Source organism: Etheostoma spectabile, chromosome 4 (genome assembly GCF_008692095.1).
Source record: "Etheostoma spectabile isolate EspeVRDwgs_2016 chromosome 4, UIUC_Espe_1.0, whole genome shotgun sequence".
NCBI classification, from domain to species: domain Eukaryota; kingdom Metazoa; phylum Chordata; class Actinopteri; order Perciformes; family Percidae; genus Etheostoma; species Etheostoma spectabile.
Genome location: NC_045736.1, coordinates 2,908,197 through 2,914,038, shown reverse-complemented (window position 1 = coordinate 2,914,038; position 5,842 = coordinate 2,908,197). Strand labels below are relative to the sequence as shown.

The window sequence follows — 5,842 nt, the reverse complement described above, 5'->3', positions numbered from 1 at the left end:
GTGAGAAGCTGACAGGCGTGAAGGGATCCCCCCTCCGTGTCCAGGAGTGTTGACTACCTGTACTGTGCGAGACCACAGTATTGCCCTGCAACACTGTGGTATCATACAGAGTGGTCGCACAGACTCGGGGCCCTCAGGGGCTGTCCTCCTCCCTTCCTCCTTCACCATCTACCCACACATACTAACTACCACACCGAGTCCTGCCAGTCAGATTTCGGATGACTCTGCGGTGGTGGATGTATCGCGGGGGACGAGGCTTGAGTCCGAGCTTGTGGTGGGAGCCTTTGGCACATGGAGGGCGCATAACCATCTCCGCTCCATGTTCACAAGACCCAGGGCTGGTGGTGGATCTAAGGAGAGCCAGGCAAGCATGACCCTGTTCCATCCAGGGTGTCAAGTGTGGACTCGTGGAGGACTACAAATACATGCATGCAGCTTGCCAATAAACTGGAACTGGGCCAGACACTCAGCCCTCTACCAGGAAGTCCAAAGAGCTCTCTATTTCTGAGAGGCTGAGGTCCTTCAACCTCGGCAGACAATGCTGAAGATGTTGAATGATCTGTGGGCCACGTGCTATCCTCATCTTGCTGTTGCATGCTCGGGGCAGCAGCTGAGGGTACGGACGCCAACAGACTACACACTGATTCGCAAGGCCATGAGTCTGGGTGTATCTGACGCGTCGGTGGTGTCAGATAGGGATGCTGTCCAAACTACATGCCATCTGGACAAGTCTCGCACCCCCTCATGGCTTCTGCTAAATCACCAGATCAACTTGCAAGGACAGACCATTTATTCCCCAACATGCCTACAGAGCCGCCACAGGAGTCATTCCGCCTGGCCATCAAACTTTTTAACTCCGCCCTCAGTGTCTGACACACCCACACCACCACCCACACACACTAGAGAGGTTGAAACGGACAATATATCTGTCTTATCGTTTTGGGGCCATACACTGCCCTGACATTTGTGCACAGCTCAAATTACCCCCCTTATTCTTGTATTTTATTATGTAACTTTCACCATCCAAATCCTTAACTTATCTTATTACTTGGGAATTAGTAATATGGTTAAATAAAGTTCCTTTCGGTCAATACCGGACGTCTCCAATTCCTATTGTTCTTATTCTGTATATTCTACCTAGTTAGCAATGGTGCAACTACAACAACAAGTTGTCCTCCCTCTGGGACAAGAAAAGTAGTTCGGATCTGATTCTGATTCTGATTCTGATATTAAGCCGCTTATCACATGTAACTGGAGACATATTTTCCTTTACCTGTTCCTTGTTGAGATGGCCTTATGGACAGTGCCCTGCAAGGCGCTAGATTTACTCCAGCCTCCTCAGCGTCCTCCGTTTCATAACATGTCCACTATGTTAATGCAACCAACGCAGTGGCTCAATGTGGTCCTTTTTTCTGTTGAGTCACCGTCTCCAGCGTTTGTCCTATCCTTGCCCTGTCCCTTTCCTCTTCCTCTTCTCGGCCGCTTCCGCGACCGTGGCGGGCCGCGGTCCGCGGCCTCGACCGCCTTCTCCCCGCTGTGATTCCCCTTTCCTCCCTCCCTCTCAGTCTTCTTTTTGCTGACGTCGTGCTGTGTGAACCAGCGGAGCATGGTGTGGCATTTGATGCAAGTGCCTCATCAGACATTTCTGGCATGCAGACAGTGTGCACAGGGGGTTGGCAAATCACTGTGGACGTGGGGGGCAAAAAGGTGAACGGACAAATGTTCAATCTAGCCAGGGGTTTGCGTCTTGAGGGATGTCTTTTGCTAAGTGTGGGAAAGTTGTGAATGGTAGTGTGCAGGCATTTAAAAAGGGTCGGGGGGCAAGAGACAGGGGTACATCGGGGGGGGAGGGCGGCAGGGGGGTGGGGATGGGCCCGGGAGGGGTGTGTGTGTAGGGTGGGGTGGGGTTGTTGGGGGCAGTGGGTGTATCTGGGGTGTGGGGGCGCATGCGTGGGGGAGGGGGGGGTGGGGGGTGGCTGGGTGTGGGTTCTGGCAGGGGCAGGCGGTGTGGTGGTCGGTGGCGCTGGGGCGGGGGGGGGACAGCGTGGGTGGGGGGTCTGTGTCGGGGGGGTTCCCGGGGGGTGCATGCAGCCGTGTTGAGTGTGGTGTGTCTTTGGTGTGTCTGGGTATTCTTTGTGTGCTTGTGTGTGTTATGCGTGTGTGTGCATCAGGCATATTTGATGGGTGGGTGTCTGTGGTTCTTTGTGTGTGCAGCGTTGGTGTGTATTGGTTGGCCTTTTTGTGCGTGCTCCTTGGCAGTGTGTCTGTCCCCGGCGTTGCGGCTGGAGATCCTCCCCCTCGTTGATAGGAGCTATTCATCATGCACCTAAGGCCGCAGCCCCGCAGTGGGCGTCCCAGCTCGATGCTCGCTCACATCGCTTTGACTTGGGAGAAAAGATCCGCGCCGCTGCCTCAGGACCAAATGGAGGGCTGAGTTTTGTTGACGTTTGAATCATGACGAGCAGGAACTAGCGATTCAGCATGAAGGAACTAAATGACCCCACTGATAGGATGAACGAGGCCTAGGGACCGCGAGGCGTCAGGGGACTCATGTCGTGACTTGTCTAGTTTTTAGATATAACAACAAAAACTGCATATCAATAATACACTTGACCATTTGAGGATTAAAAGCGTTCAAATCGAATTTAATCTCACATGTCGAAATTCTACTATAATGCACTCATCTGACCTGAATTGAAGGGCTAGATATCTTATCTCTTCACCCTCAACTAAAAAAGACATATACAGGAATGTTGATTGAAATAAAAATGATAATTAATTATTTAATTAATTGCCTTAATTACAACCAGTTTTGCGTTTTTTGCGCACATCATGAAAACCCACAATATTCCTATAGATAACAGAGCATAATAAGGCCTAATATGGTCCACTCTGAAAGATATACGTTTAAATGCGGTACTTTGTGTTCCATACACCCATCCCCTCCTCCACAGAACTGAGGATATGGATAGCAGGCTAAAAAAGAGATGGCCACAGAAGAGAGAGTAAGAGAGAGAGAGAGAGAGTAGGAGAGAGAGAGAGAGGATGAGGCGGAGGCGCCAGGGTACTCGGCACAATTACCAACCTCGCTCTGCCCTCAAATGGAAGCTAATGTTTCCTCACAGCTCTGCTAAACACACCCTACCCCACACACAGTCAGATACCAACACACTCAGTCGAGACACAGACACACGGACACAGATCAGAAACACACACAGCACACACACACACACACAACACACCCAACACACGAAACCCCACAAGACAAACACCCACACCCAAACCAACAACACCGCCACAAAACACCCCAGACACACACACACACAACAACACACACACACGCCCACACAGACAGCACACCACCACACACACCACACACATTACACACCACAAATCAACTACCGCTGACTGCCAACAGTCACCTGAACCTCACCATAAACTCTACACTAATTCACCACACTGCACTCAAACACATGATACACAACTCATCCCTCATTCAGACACACTAGAATAAATTAGAAAAAAGCAGCAATACCAAGACAGAAATGACCACTTTGTCTCTTTACAGTTGAACAACGAGTGACTACACGCTAATCCGTAGTTTCTTTAAGAGAAGACATTGGGGGCGACCTCGCAGCTCACCCATGAAGCGTGCAACCCCATGTACCCTGAGGCCATTGTCGTGCCTGGTTTGAGCCAACCGGCGGGACTTTGCTATTTCGCCCATCTCGCCTCCAACTTTCCTGTATATCCACTGTCACTCTGAATAACAGGAAAAAGCACCCCCAAAATATCTTAACCAAAGTATACACTTTCACTACAGAAGTGTTTATTTAGGGAACAAAACTGAATGAAGATCATCAGTTTCATTCAATATATTGTTTTCTCTCTTAGAAATGTAGGGAACCCCTGTGAAGAAAACTAAGGTACATACAAGCTAAGGACTACCGCGAAAAGGTACATACCAGCTAAGTACTACCATCGAAAGGTACATAACACTAAGTACATAACATCAGAGTACGTAACATCTAGAGGTCAACCATCGTAGAGTACATTACCATCTAAAGGTCATAACAGCTAAGGTACATACCATCTAGAGTGTTACATACCATCTAAAGTCATAAACTCTAATGTACATCAATCTAGTACAATAACACTAATGTACGACCATCTAAGTCTACACCACAAAGGTACATAACATCTAGGTACGAACATCTAAGGCCATACCCTCTACTGTACCTAACATCTAAAAGGTACATACCATCGAGTCTAACATCTAAAGGTACATAACTCTACAGTACCTACCATCTAAATGGTACATACATCGGTAGGTACTACCTGCAAAATGTATCACATCTAGAAGTCCATAACATCTAAGGTACATAATCCCTAAGTACATAACATCTAAAGGTACATACCATCTAATGGTACATAACATCGGAGGTACATACCATCTATAGGTAATAACACTAAAGTACCTAAACATCTGAGTAATACCTCTAAGGGTGATACCAGTGAACAAAGAATGTGAGGATGGCTTCCGAATCTAACCCTCAGACATCTGACCTTAATGTTGGCTATTTGCTCTTTTTGTGTCATTCTGGTGTTTGTATACACATGGATATATAAAATAATTGTACATCTGTTCAATACTATTGAAACAAGACACCTGCCTGGGCTGTCAGCTGAAATTCAATCAGCAGAGTTCGATGACCCCAGATCGCATATCTGTTCCTTCTGAAGGGGAGTACATGTCTGACAGCAGTGTGTACACTGAAACAAAAACACAGTGCGGAGATCCCCCAGCCGGTGGCAGGTCAGTGGTTCGATTGTGGTAGGGGTGAGAGTTATGAAACTGTTGTCAAGCTTGAAAATGACTATTCCGATGTGTCTACCAGTGTTGCTTACGGTCCGTCCAGCCACAAATAAAAACTTCCACCGCTGAAACGATTGATCGGTTGGCTGGTCTGAAGTATGTCTGTGTGAGACTCGGAGACCTCGCAACAGAATCATCAAGTCGTTCGAAAATCGACAAACAAGAGCCTTGCGCTGATGCAGCCCGGACGTCTTTTCAAAGCCCTCGGAGTTCCAATTTTGTGTTGGGATGAGAGGCTTGCAGACCTCCTTTTTATCTGCTTTCTCCTGAATCGTGCCCGGTGAACTTCTACTCACCCCGGCAGCTCCACCTTCCCCAAGAACATAGACTTGTATTCAATTCATTCAATCTTCGTTAGGTGCAAATCACCGGCATGCATTTGGTGTGACAGTGGGTACAACACTTCCTTTCTCACAGGCCAAAACATAGACGGTACCTTAGTAACAGTCTCGGGTTCTGCCATAGGACTGTGAATACATACATCCGAGGGTAATAAAGCAGTCTAGGGGTAATAGATACTCAGGGCAAAACCGTAGACGGTTAATAATCTACATCCTATTCAGAAACCATAGCGTATAGTATTAACCTAGGACTGTATATTTATATACCTTCTGCTTGGTTGAGACACTGATCAAGGTATACAGTTCGTCAACCAAATGCGAAAAAAACCGCAAGAAAGGCAGAACACCACACCACACACCCACAACCACACCACACACACGTACACACACACACACCACTTACACTTACACCACACACACCCCACCCACACATCACACCCACACACACACGCCCCTCGGATACAACCCCCTTCACTCAGCAGGGCAGGCCGGATGGTGTTGAAAGCACTGGAGAAGTCAAAAAACATGAACCTCACCGTGCTCGCCGGCTTGTCCAGGTGGGCGTATATGCGGTTGAGCAGGAAGATGATGGCGTCCTCAACTCCCAACCGGGGCTGGTAGGCGA

At 48.3% G+C, this 5,842-nt stretch overlaps 1 protein-coding gene across 1 annotated transcript in view; it reads left to right on the top strand.

The window, feature by feature from the left end:
• dnah7 (dynein, axonemal, heavy chain 7) overlaps nt 1-5,842 on the top strand; it is a 170,550-nt gene that overhangs the window by 40,835 nt on the left and 123,873 nt on the right.